Genomic DNA, 14,828 nt, shown 5'->3' on the forward strand with positions numbered 1-14,828 from the left:
TATAGACCACAAATGTTTTACTACTTCTAATCAGCCTTATTATTCACTAGCTTTACCTTGATTATTTATAAAAGAAAAAAGCCAAAAGTGAATTGCTTCAGAAATGGAATAAAAAAAGGCACAACAATGTAAGTTTTTCTCCCGTATATCTTTATTATCCCTGAAATCACAGTACTATTTAATTAACTTTGGCATACAGTATATTTTCTTCTGGAAAGGAATCTGTTATTTAAATCAACAAGTAAAAAAAAAAAATCCGTTCATATGAAGGTCTATGAATACACCTTCATATGAACAGAATGAAATCCCTCAAGAGGATTTCTAGTTCTTTTTTTCCTTTTTAATTGAATTTCTCCAAATTGTACCATTGGATTCAACTGAAAACATGTACTCAGCAAATGAATAAGGAGAACTATAGAACCTCTCACAAAAGGTCTGCCTTGTATAAGGTGCTCAGGAAACTTGGAATTGCACATTGTGCTTTAAATGATGTAAAGGGGTGTGTGTGTGTGTGTGTGTTTAACTTCACAAATATCTGAGTCTAGTGTTGAAAAGGAAGAATAGACAATTAGAATTGAGTGAAAATATCAAGACTCAGACAAAAATGGGAAAGGCAGAGGTGGAATATTGTGTTGGGAAAAAAAACTGGGTTAGGAGTTAGATTTAAGTTTAAAACTTGGGTCAGAAAAAAATAAAATAAAATAAAATAAAACAAAATAAGAATAAATAAAACCTGGGTCAGCCCTTAGTCACAGGACCTAGGGCAATCACTTAACCTTTCAGATATTCACTTTCTTATCTATAAATATGCATAATAATGACTGTTTTCCCCAAAGGAATTCTCAGGAGGATAAGATCCTGTGATATTTGTAAATGTATTTTTTTTAACTACTAAGCACCTTAGACATTACGTCTTTCCTATAAATTCACTTGATAGTATCTGCCAGTCTTCCTATCTCAGTTTTCCCATCAAGTAAAATCAAAGGAGTGCAATCAATGCTCTCTCAGCATTGCTAGGAGATTCAAATGTAATTATTTTTAATGCAAAATAGGTTATGAACTCAAGGCATGGGATTAAGGCAGTTGTAAAGTCTGGGAAAGAGTATAAAAAATGCAGAGGCATGAAAAGCAGTGTCCTGGGGCTATCATTGTGTGTGTGTGGTGGGGGGGAGGGTGTAGAGGGTGACAATGAATGGAGGAAGTCAAAATAAAGAAAAACATATTAATTATGAATTTGAAACAATGAGAACAAGTCATAGTGTTGCTTACAGGTAGACAACAAATGCTACATTATTAGATGTGGGCAATAAAATCATTCTAGAAGAAATAAGACTAAATTTAGACCTTAAAATGGCCATGGTCATTGGCTGATGGCCATCTGAGCCTTGGCCTTAGGATTTAGCAGGTTCCTTATGTGTGATTGGCTTTTTATGAGATTTATACCTCTCTTTTCTCTCTTTTCCAAACTTATTAGTTTCCTTAGGCAAATAAAGCTTCCAAATCCTACCATTTACCTTTATGTTCATGGAATATGTAGAGTATACAAGAGAACCTACTTTCACCTAGACGCCATTAATTGTGGCTTCTAGATTCTAAAATACATTTTGATACAAAGACATGAATTCTGATGATCAATGATCAGGAGAGAGGTCAGGCTTCCAAGACCAGCACTGTAAATCCAAATCAGAAAATAAATAGAACAGATCTGGTTTTAAACAGGTAGAAGAAGATGCAGCTTTTTTTTTCAAAATAAAGAAAATAAGCACTATATGAAGTCTATCCATTAACGGGCTGCGTGGAAATCTACCAACTATTTAGGACCCATTATTTTCTAGTAGGCCTAAAAAAGTGGGTTGGTTAAGCGAAATCAAAGCAAGCTATTCCCCCTAAAATATTTATTAACTACTTATTATGTGAGATAAATTATCTACTTTAATCCTCTCTACAGATACAGATAGGTAAGTAAAAGCTTCAAGACGCTAATTACTTGCTTAAGGTAATACTGCTGGTAAAGAATAGAACAAGACTTCAACCATGACGTTTTGCTTCTTACGCACTAAGCAATGTTGCCTTTCTATGGCAGCAAGAGGCAGAGTTCCATCGCCAGCCTCTGCTCCGGTGTGTGTAGCTGGTCCTTGTATCCTTCCAGAGTTTCTCTTCAGCGAAATTGTATTCTCTATTTCAAAATATTAGTAGGAACTTCTTTTCTGATTAGTTGATTAGATGCTTAATAAGAACTTGGTCCTTAATGAGATACTTGACAAAACCTCATGCTTTGCCTATTGGTTGAGGTTTAGAATTCACAGAATAAGGGAATTTGTCTTATCTCTGAATGTAGGACAATAGAGGGGAAATAGAAGAATCTGAGCCAATGCCTGTGGGGTCCAAGAGGTTGCAAGGTAGGCTCACCAGATACCAGATGTTTCTCCAAGGACAAATATCTCTCTGCATAAAGAGGTAGACAGTGCTCCATTTACAGGCTCACTGTTACCATCTTTCCCGAAAATCCGTCCACAGCTTATGGAGGAAATTGAGAATACGGGTCTGAGGCAAAAATGAAAGATTCTGTGATGTGGTGAGAAAGGATAACCTCTATAAACTCTTCTCAACATTAATTCCTTTGAACTGGTCTTAAGATATTGCATTGCCTGTTCCCATGATGCCAGCAGACATCTTGAGATCAAGAAGTTGACTTAAATTCTGTGAACCAAACAGTTCTCTGGCTGTACTATATTATCCTATCACTCCAGGGAAGCCAAGGCTATTAAGAATGTTTCTAGGTACCAGCAACTGGCAGTAAATGAATATTGATTAGATAATTTCTATGTGGCAATTTCTTTCACGTGCTCTCTGGTGGGAGAAAGAAGGCAACATATTTTGTATCTCAGGGATTTAATTGTATCCAGTATTAATAACACCATAAGATGAGTCTCAAAGTTCTCAAGTAAACTCAAGAGCCGTGAGAGTTCAAAGTGCCATGGTTTGGAAGTGTGCGTTGAGCCTGTACTCTCCCTTGGCCTTGAAGGATTGGTAAGATTTGAAGGACAGGAAAGAATGAGACCTTCCAGGCATGAGGAATTCCAAAAATAAAGCTGCAGAATTGGCAACACCAGTCACATTTGGATCAAAATAAACATCTGGCTGAACCAGAGGGTCTATAAGCAGAGAGTGCTTCTGAAAATTTAACTGAGCGCTAACTCAATTAACTTGTCGACGTTTTTCATCAAATAAACACAAAATTTAACCCTGTGTCTGCCACAGGGTTAAGTTGTATATGCTCAGGCAACTTCTCTCAAACTCTGTTTTCTATATAAGGATGTTTGCTCAAAGAGCAGGAGAGTACGTGTGATTCTATATACAAGACACCTAACGCAGTGACTGGTGTGTAGTTTAGACATTGATGTGGTATTTTATTTTATTTTATTTTTATTTTATTTTATTTTTTTAATTTTATTTATTCATGAGAGACACAGAGAGAAGGCAGAGACACAGGCAGAGGCAGAAGCAGCCTCCATGCAGGGAGCCAGATGTGGGACTCGATCCGGGGACTCCAGGATCATGCACTGGGCCAAAGGCAGATGCTTAACCCTGAGCCACCCAGGCGACCCATGATGTGGTATTGTAAAGTCAGAATAATAAATGCAATATTAGGGTTGGATTATATCTTCACTACATTAAAATGTTAGTTTTAATAAAATGATTGACTTGTGAGATTAAGTGTTCTACAGGAAGCCTAGAAATTTAAATTCAGTTTTAGCCATAGATTTAGTAAATAAATAAATAAATAAATGAGCTTTCATCAACCGTGCTTTTTGTTTCTTTATCACACAAATGAAAGATAACGGCCATAAAATTTGAATGAAGTTTCAAGGACATGCACAGTAGCATTAAAAATAATTTAAGTAATGCTAAATCATAGTTGTCATTAAGTGTTGAGACAAAGCCTTGTCTTAATAAATTCTACCAATATTTCTAAGTCAGACTATTGCTAGCACATATTAGCATTTATTACATATTTGTCTTTAAACGTGTCACATTGTCGCTTGTTCAATTTAATTTCAGTTCTATTTACGAAGTACACATTTTATAAATTACCCTAACACGTACTTTTTCTATATTTAGAATTTAAAAATGAGGGGCAAATCTTTTTAATCACTTGGAACAGACCTTAATTAATGGAAGCTCTGATTCTCATTTTTAAAATTTAGCCCATGCAAAAAAAAAAAAATACCTTCAAAACACAAATAAAACATATGCATTAATATCATTTCTCCCTAAAGAAAAGTCATTCATATCTAAAATAAAATCTATGATGATTTGAGAGTGGTTTCTATCGACCCTGTAAGAGCCAGAGCAACATCATGCCCTATTCAAATCCTCTGTTGAAGTAGTCAGCAGAAAGAAGAGTAGTGATTTATACATGAGTTAATAAGATAGAAGTAAGACTGGAATCTCTTTGGGGGGAGATAACTCTTACTGAAAAGCAAGTTGTCAGAATTTTTGCATCAATTGTTTTTACTGGTAGTATATCGACTGCTGTTATACAAGATGATGTTGTAGTTCCTCTAGGAGAATGTCCCTTCTCTGACTGTATTCTGTACTTTTATAATGGCTCTCTGAGCTGGTGCCTGCCAGTAAGGTTTGATACCACCTACGGAATTATCTAAAAGGCATTCCAACCCCTTACTGCCCTAAAGAGCGAGAATCCTCCTCTATTGTCTTCTACAGAAGTTCTTATTATTAAAGAAAATACAGAAGAGATATTTAGAAGGCACCATTATAGTTCTCAAGGTAACCTGGAAGGGAGTAGGAAATTTATTTCTGTATTTTGTGTTATAATGAAGGCACAGCTTTTAAGTGCTTTTGTCTATTTATAATATATAATTTTCCCTGGGGTTGTAATCTCAAGAAATGCTCCACTCAATTCCATATTTCATGAATGTGCACTATTTATGAATTCCTCTGGTGATATAAGCACAAATGAGAAAGTAAATCAAGGTCCCTTGAGTTGATGAGGGGAGGGAGAAACCAATATATAATCAAATGATGACAGAAGAGTGTGTTGAAATGTTGGAATAGAGTTATGTATGAGGTTCTCTTGGAGTCCAGCTGTGGAAGTGGCCGACATTTTCTTAGGAAAAGATGACCGGGAGGTCAGGAACTTCATTTTCAAGATGTCAAACGTCACTCTTGTAATATGACAAGTGACACATGCCCACTTCTAGTCAGTTGACATAAAAGTATCATTGCTTACTCTACTGCAGCAGGATTCTGAAGGGGATCCTGAGATAGCCAGCTCTAGTGGAGCTTGGGTTAATAGCTGTGAATGGTACCGGCACAACAGCATCTCAGAAGGAACTCCCCAAAACTGAAGAAATGCTTAGCCAAAAATATGTTTGGCTAAATATATACACCATCTGGCTATAATACATAGTAAATGACCTGAATTTTAAAAACTCTTAACTATTGAAAGTAATTTATATAATCCCATTTGTATATGCATAGACTCACTGGCACTGAAAAGACAGCATCAAGCACAATGGCTTATTTAATGCATTTTCCACCTGTGTACATCTTGACTCAATGGAAGACAGAATCAGATAACAATTTAATTACCCTGCAAAGGAATTTAGCAATTGACGATGGGATTAATATAATAATCAAATCCCAGCTGGAATTGACTATAGTATTTGCTACTACTTAATTAGAAAAATGTTAACGGTTTTGCAGACAAAGTGCTTTAAATGACAAAAGATAATTATTTATTTTAAATACTAAAAAAAGGGCTCAAGTTTAAATGACATCTATTAAATATAGAATATTGTGTCATTCAAAGTATGTAATTTAGATGACAGCTTAACAGCATTCGACAACATACAAAACATATTTTATCCAAAGTAGGATGATATGATCTTTAACATTGCATAATGAATCATTAACAATAGGCTAAAACAGATCCACAAATGGTTGAACTAGATATAAAGATGTATGATATTCAAGAGAATATAGATAAACTTTCCATGGTAAGCAACAGAATGCCTTATAAAATAAGAAATAAAAGAAACATAGTCTTGGTTCGTTATATTTCTAAAAATAGTATTTCATATGCATTTGTGTTAATTTTTGGGACAGTTAGGAGACATTTGTAAAACTCTAAGGTAGCAAATGCGCCCCATAACTTGTTAGCATTTGAGAAACAAATCAGAGGCACACACTCCAGATACGATTATTATAATCCTTCAACTAGGTTGATATCTAACGACCTTCAAAAGCTTCTTCATTATCATCCCGAAGAATAGCAACGATTTTTCATTAGTGAAATAAGGTTCATTATTGAAGCAAGGAATGTGGACCGGCTAAGATACCATATAGGAACTCCTACCTTAGATGGACAGCGTTTGAGACTCAGTGACCCTGGTCACCTCCACTCCTTCACGGCTGAAACCCATCAGATCCCACGAGCAACCACTTTTCCAGAGGAAGCTCTGGCCTGATTCCAACTAGATGGTAACTAAATCCTGCTAATGGAAAATTGACATATCAGTCTAAGTGAAACTTCCATGGTAGTGTTTGCAATGTACCTAAAAGAGGAAAGGCTGATGTATCATAAACTCTCAGAGTAGATTTTATGACTTTTGGTTTGATGGCTAAGAAAAGTGTGAATGTGTAGTAGAATCTGATTTGTATGATGTGCTCTGATTATAACATGAGATGGTATTATGATTGGGTAATAGAAGTATAACTTCCACCTCTAACAAAAAAACAAAACAAAACAAAACAAAACAAACAAACAAACAAAAAAACAAAGATACTGAAAAGAATCTCTTTGTGGACAACCAAACTGGCTGAGGTCAATCTGCAGCATAAGTACTTACACACAGCACATAGGAAGATCCTGATTTGTCTAATCAGTGAGTAAGGAAATGCTTAATTAATCAATTAATAAAGAAACACTGCAAACTAGCAGGTCTCCTAGACTAAGTATTAAGATACTTGAGGCCTAGACTTATTCTAGTCTGATTTGAGCCACAGTCAATTTCTCATAAAGTCTTTCATTCCTGAGAATTCTGGATTCAAATATGACTTATTTGGCTACTTTTCACCCTAAAAGTCAAAAAACTTTATAAAAAATGGAATGCATACTCCTAAACTATACTCTGATAGAGAATGGGATTAATTATAAAGACACGAGGGGTGGCTGGGTGGCTCAATTGGTTAGGTTTCTGACTCTTAGTTCCGGCTAAGGTCACGACTTCAGGGTCATGGGATTGAGCCCCAGGTCAGGCTTCCACTCAGCAAGGGGTCTGCTTTGGGATTCTCTTCTTCTGTCCCTCCTCCCCTAAAATAAATAAATAAATCTTAAAAAATAAAAATAAAGACAGGACTTTTCTGGAATGCCTTCCCAGAATACAGTGAGATTACCTGCAACCTACTCATTCCCTTCTAATACCAGCATCAAAATATGGTCATTGTAATCTGTTTTAGAATAGCCTCTTAGATTTCTTCCCTGGGAGGGTAAAAACATAGGACACACTGTCCTTGCCTTCTTTTCTCCTGCCTATTCTCGATTCTTTTTCTTACCCTAAAAGTTTCTCTCCTTACATAATCAAAATACCTAAATACCTACTTCCTACAATTTCCTGCTCCTTACAGCTGTAGTGGGATTGTTGGGAGCAAAGTCAGAAAACATGCATATCAAATAGATCATTTGGAAAATCACCATCACTCTGCACAACCACATGATTTTAAAAGCGTAGGTTGCTTTGAAATATTTCATCTCATTTGTACACTGATGCCTATAGGCCGAGTCCAAATCTTAATGTTTATACAATTTTAGAAGGGTTATTTTCCCTGTTTGTTTAATCAGCCAGAATAATCTGAAAAGAACCTGACCGTGTAGAGCAAGATCCCTCAAGTCTAATGCTCCCATGTTTCTCTTCCATGTGGAATTATCTGTACTGGAGGCTAATCCTTTTCACTGAGGGAAGAGAGATTTACAGAATAGTGCCGGCTCACAAATGTCGGATTTCACTAACTCTCTTCATCTCTTTGCTGCCCTCTTCGCCCCTGTAAATATTACGCTTTGCTTCCTAAATAAATCGTGCAGCCATTCTCATAGGAATGTTTGTTTCGGGCAAACATTGGTTCCAGTGAAATGATTAGAATTTTCAACAAGCTTGTCTTCTCATATGGATTTTTCTCACTGGGTTTCTTAAATGCCTTAGCATGTCTGTTGTGCTTGTGTTCCTGGAGGTGCTATGTTGAGAAAGACCCCAATGGAGAAGTGAAGAAAAGAGAGGAAGGGAAATGAACCTTTATGATGCATCTGTCCTAATACTGGCATTGTTTCGACACCGTTTACCGGGATTATTTTATTGGCTGTATGATCAACTGTGAGGTAATGATGATTTTCTTATTCTAGGAATGAGTGTGGTAAATCTAAGTAAGATTAAGTAATTTACCCAGAGCCTCCAGCTAGTTAAGGGTCGAGGCCAGACCATGTATGTAGGGGATACATTCCCCTGTACTCTCACTGTGCTTTGCTGTCTCCTCTATCTCCTTCTTGGAAATACTTCAAAGGAATATGATATATTTAGGTTATATTGCTAATTTTTAAGGATTTTATTTATTTATTCATGAGGGACACAGACAGAGAGGCAGAGACACAGGCAGAGGGAGGAGCAGGCTCCATTCAGGGAGCCTGAGGTGGCACTCGATCCCCGGTCTCCAGGATCACATCCTGGGCTGAAGGCGGCACTAAACCGCTGAGCCATCCGGGCTGCCCTGTATTGATATTTTTAAAGTAAGTTTTTAAGTGCACCCTGAAGGAAAAAAAAAAGTCTGATGTCATACATTAGAAAAAAATTTAACAATGAAAAAACCTGTTTCTTCATGCATCTGTTGAAAAAATAACCAACACTACTGGCATACTATCGGTATGTAATAAAGTCATTAGGCATTCCTATTTCATGTAGCTTAATAAAAATGACAGGTGTGGGAAAACATCTTTATTTTTGAGTGTATTGTATGCTGGGTGCTAAGCTTCAGTGTTATATACATTAATCATGAAGTCTTTACAACACTTCTATATATGTATTACAGAACTGTGCAACAGTGAGTGGTGTGACTCAGAAATTACACAAGTCACTCAGGTCAACCCATTTGGCAGAGCCCAGATGTGTACTCAGGCCTTCTGATGCCAAGCCCAGGCTTTTAAACCATATGATAGACTATCCCTCACATATCATACCATGTGATCACAGTACACAGTGTGGAAGATGATTAAATTAATGTGATAAAACCTTATACCCTTTCACTATTCTCTAAATTTCATATATTTAAGTATCTCTTCCTCAAGTCTATAAACTCTCAGGGCTGCTTTTCTCAATGTCTGAATTGGGTTTTTAAAAATATTTGCTATGTTCATGGGGCCCCTGGGTGGCGCAGTTGATTAAGCCTCAGACTCTTGGTTTCCACTCAGGTTGTGATCTTAGGGTCCTGATCTCAATCTTGGGGTTGTGAGATCCAGCCCTGCAACAAGCTCTGCATTCAGTGTGGAGTCTGCTTAAGACTCCCGCTCCTTCTCCCTCTGCCCCTCTCACTCTCTGAAATAAAGAAAATATTGAAAAAAATAAAAATAACACTGTATTGAAAAAATGATATATTTCAGATAGATAGATAATAGAATAATTCTGTGTATGGTCCAATACAGGACTTAGGTAATGTTAACCAGAATAATTCTGTGTATAGTGTAATACAGGACTTAGGTAATGTTAACTAGAAGCAAAGGCAAGATTTGTTTTCCAGAGGGGTGGGGGTGTCAGATGGGTAGGTCTGTCCAGAATTGACCAGATTTAGCCTTACTCACACGACATCTTTAGCATTTCAGTAGATCCCAGGATAATTATGAGGTTTAATGACAGAAAAAAAGTAAGCAATGTCCACTTTCTGAACACTCAGTGCTACATGAATTCATTTTCCCTTTTTTTTACCCTGGTTAACTTTTGTTTTGTCAAAAAGGTCTTGATGGCTTTTACACTGACCTGCCTCAGGGACTCTGTGCAATGCAGGCCACCTGTCTGGGCAGCTGTCCGTGGCCAGTGCCCTGCATGTCAAATTTAGAGTGAATTATAGCAAGAGCCAGTAGCAGGGCCGGCCTCCGTGCTCTGTCCACTGCTCTGCAGATAAACAAGGAAATTAAGCACCCCCTAAAGAGCAAAAATCTTTAAAGAATTAGACCGCTCTCATCTCCACACACAGAATAAGCCAACAAAATAAAAAAGAATAGAAGGAATGACAGCAAAAAGAAGTTTGCGAGTCTTTTGAGGAACTAGGAGGGGAAAAGAAATACAAACATAATATATACTTTAAAAAATATTTATCTTAATTGTATTAATATCAAGGATTACAAAATAAAATGATTTCCAGTGAACATACGTTGTATGGGTTTTGTTTGTTTTAGAGGAAATGAAAATGTAAGCAAATGTATTGCAAAATCAGCATGAACAATATCTAAGGCTCTGGGGTGAAAAATAATTCCTACACTGAGAACAAATTACCATTGTTAGAAACTATAAGATGAGTATTTGTTAGGGGCTTCAAATCTCACTATTTCAAGGGAAAAGCACTGGCAAAGCTATATGCCAAGGCAGAAGGTCGAAGTTGCTCAGCCATCAGAGTGTAGCCTAAAATAGTTCGAGCAAGGCTTCAGTTGCGTGCAGACACTTTCTGGCTTGGATTCAATCACCTTCTCATCAGCCTGAGGGAGAGGAATGGGTGTTGATACAGATATTTGACCACCAAAATGAATGCCCCCAAAGCACAACCATTTAACTGCTTTGTGTGGGTGTATGCGCGCACATGTGCATGCTCACACACATCTTGCATTTATTTAAACCAAACAAGACAATAACAATGTTCTTGTCAGTAAATGTGAATACTTGCTTTCAAATTTACCTAATGAAAGCTGGCAGTTCGGGAAACGTATGCAGTTCCCAAGAACATGGATATTGGCAAGGTTCTCACTTTTATCACAGAAATGGTAAGAGCACTGAATTTCACTGACACAGAAACCCATTTTTTAGAAATAGAACCTCAGCATTTTCATAGTGTGGTGTTGAAATGTCCACTGTGTGATAATCAACCTTTTCTTCTTTTAAGTAGGCTCCACGTACCAGCATGAAATCTAATGTGGGGCTTGAACTCATGACCCTGAGATCAAGACCTGAGCTGAAATCAAAAGTTAAATGGTTACCTAGCTGAGCCCACCCACAAGCCCCTATATCAACTTTTTAAAATATCATTTTTCATTATAAATCTTTTTATAGTAACCAAAATTGTATGAACCTAAATAAATCTTCTTTCAAAATTAGATAAAATCATTAGTCCAAATTTTATGAATACCAACTCTTTCGTTGAAGAGATGCAAAGTGGACTTTCACATCTAAAAATAGAAGAGCATTTGTGCATCTAATTTAATCCTTTCTAAATAGGAAATATTAATAAGAAAACATGATGCACAATAGAAAACTCATTTGCTTATCTATTGCATTAAAACCTCGTTCCACAAGATATATCTAACACTAAACATCAAATGGAGAACATTTAAAACAAAATCACTGGGCAGCCCAGGTGGCTCAGCCTCTTAGAGCCACCTTCAGCCCAGGGCGTGATCCAGGAGACCCGGGAGCGAGTCCCACGTCAGGCTCCCTGCATGGAGCCTGCTTCTCCCTCTGCCTGTGTCTCTGCCTCTCTCTCTCTCTCTCTCTCTCTCTCTCATGAATAAATAAATAAAATCTTTAAAAAAATAAAATAAAACAAAATCACTAATAGAAACTAACTGTGGTATTTGTATCAACTGTTTAAATGTGGTCATTTCAGTACTCAAAAAACAACTAAATCATATAAAATGTGAAACAATAGTTTTTAATAGACTTCCTACATGTTAGAGTCAGAAGATAAAGGTAAATCTGTGTTCTAGTTTTCCAAAAAAATAGTGAGATAGATGTCAAAGAATGCCAGGCAAGCTGTGGACATAATTTCATGTGTCTGGGTAGTCAACAAATATGTGTTAAGTACCCACTGTGTATCCAGCACTGTTCTAACACAGAGGTGACAACTGTGAACACAACGTACCAAACATTATGTCTCATGCAGCTTTCTTTCTGATGGGAAGAAGATAATAATATAGTAATAGGAAGAATAAGAAAAAGTTTGGGGGGGCAGAAATTTTAGACGGTGTGGCAAAGTAAGGCTTCGTCGAGAAGGGGTATTCTAAGTAAAGATGTGCCAGGGATGATGGAGCCAGGTGCACATTTACCTGAGGAGAAGGCAGAGGGGGCTGCAGCACACAGCCTGGAGGATGTGCATGTTCAGGACCAGTGAGTGGGCCCTGTGACTGGAGCAGAGACGGGCAGGAAGAGAAGCCACAGAGATAACCAGAAGCACAGAACCCATGGGATCCCATACAGTCCAGTAAGGGACTGTGATTTTTACCCTAAGTGAAGGGGAAGCATTAGAGGATTTTCTGGAAAGAAGCGCCATGTTCTGACTCAGTTGTAACCAGATTTTTATGACTGCCATACTGTGGACGGGATCCAGCTAGAGCTCTACTGTGACAATCCAGGTGAGAAAAGAGATGCTGGTTCAGATTAGAGCAATTAGAAGTGAACAAACCCAGAATATATTTTGAAAGTAGAGCCAATGGGTGAGGTCTAAGAGAGAAAGAGTAGGAGAGCATCCAGAAGAGCACCAAGATTTTGGGTTGGCATAACTGAAAGCATGGGAAGTGCATTGATTGAGTCAGGGAAACTGAGGTAGGAGATGTTGAAGGTCAGGGCAGAGGGGGTTGGTCATAGGAGCCATGTGACCCAGTATTATCTCTAGTGAAAATTGAAGGGATTGTATTTTATCGCTTGTATAGGCACGCACAGTAAAATGATGACATACTAGTTGAATAACTCAGAGATGTTCAAAGTAGTCTTTCTCTGAAAGGGTGAGAAAAATGGAAGGCAGCAATGGAGAGGGAAGGAAAGGAGAAAAGGAGGAGGACGAGAAGGAGAAAAGCAAGCTCTGTTTATGCGTTTGTGTTGCCCATCACCAAAACCATGCCCAAGGGCTTGACTGCACAAACACTGCTACCCATCATATGTAGACCAGAAAAGACAAAAGAGTATGGATGCGACCAAGAGATAAAGCACGGCGTCTTTTTTCACTCGTTGTACTGAAACTGGAATGCATGGAGTCTGAATGACATATTCTTGACGTGTGGCACAAACATCCAGCAGTGGTTTCCTCATGCCGGTTTCTCTTTACTCCAAACATACTCATTAGGATCAGATGTACCTTACTAAAGCACAGCTTTTAACTTGTTATGCCCTGCTGAAGGATCTAAAACGTTTATGTGATCAACTTTAATTTCCATCATTTACGCATTTCCCCATAATCTTGTCTATCAGTTTGATATTGCTATTCTTTTCCTCCAGCTCATAACCCCTTCCTCCCTTTCTCTACCTTACTGGATTCTAGACCCCCTTAGGTGCTAACTTCTCCATGGAGTACCTTCTGCATGTTCCTTTAATGGCCTGCACAATATATTTTATTTTACTCTTTTTTCTTTTGGTCTATAGAACATATTTTAGGCACTAAATTGTTCCTAAATATCTTCTCTTATTGATTAATTTAGTGACCACCTACTATGGCCAAGCACAGTGCTGGTCCCTGGAAATAGAAAAAAAACAATAATAAAAGGGAGAGGGATCCCTGGGTGGCGCAGCGGTTTAGCGCCTGCCTTTGGCCCAGGGCGCGATCCTGGAGACCCGGGATCGAATCCCACGTCGGGCTCCCGGTGCATGGAGCCTGCTTCTCCCTCTGCCTATGTCTCTGTCCTCTCTCTCTCTCTCTCTCTCTGTGTGTGACTATCATAAAATTAATAATAATAATAATAATAATAATAATAATAATAAAAGGGAGAAAAAAAGTTTTTAAAAGATTGTCTTCGTCTAGTATCCAAAAAATCTTAGTAGTTAATTATAATCTATCATAACACACACATACATTATAGCTGTACACATTATAGCTATACTACAGAAAAAGAAGCAGTTGTTGGCATGTTGGTGCAAGAAAGGAAAATGTGCATGAGCGCACGTGCGCATGTGCATGCACACATCGTAGTTAGACAGCAATGTCCAAAATCAAGAATTCATTTTTTGTAAAGGTTTTATTTATCTATTTGAGAGAGAGAGAGAGAGAGAGAGAGCACACACGCACAGAGAACACAAGCTGGGGGTAGGGTGAGAGGGGTAGAGGGAGAAGGAGGAGCAGACTCCCCACTGAGCAGGGAGCCTGACAGAGGAGACGATCCCAGGACCCTGGGGAATCATGACCTGAGCTGAAGGCAGATGCCTAACTGACTTGAGCCACTGAGGCGGCCCTCAAAACCAAGAATTCTATGTAATGTTTTCTAGAACATAGTTTCCCAAGCAGCTGTATTATCACCATCACCTGGCACGTTTTATAAAAAGAATCCAGACGACTGCAAGTTGTACTGTGAGATGCTGACCCTGGAATCTACACTCTAAAAGCTCCCATTAAAAAAAAATAATAAAAAAAAATAAAATAAAATAATAAAATAAAATAATATAATAAATAAAATAAAATAAAATAAAATAAAAAATAAATTAAAATAAAATAAAATAAAAACTTCCATTTCAGCGTTGAGGATGAATCAGTCAGAGAGGGCCACGGCAGCACCACCAGGAGAGTCCCGAGCAAACCGGGATGAGCAGATCACCCTACCTGCCATTTCAGGTTGCTGAGCCCTGGATCCC

At 37.8% G+C, this 14,828-nt stretch overlaps 1 protein-coding gene across 1 annotated transcript in view; it reads right to left on the reverse strand.

Annotated features, from left to right (window-relative positions):
• The window catches only part of CNTNAP2 (contactin associated protein 2), a 2,034,882-nt gene that overhangs the window by 1,650,678 nt on the left and 369,376 nt on the right, over positions 1 to 14,828 (reverse strand). The window lies entirely within an intron of this gene.

Source organism: Canis lupus, chromosome 16 (assembly GCF_011100685.1).
Source record: "Canis lupus familiaris isolate Mischka breed German Shepherd chromosome 16, alternate assembly UU_Cfam_GSD_1.0, whole genome shotgun sequence".
Classification (NCBI taxonomy): Eukaryota; Metazoa; Chordata; class Mammalia; order Carnivora; family Canidae; genus Canis; species Canis lupus.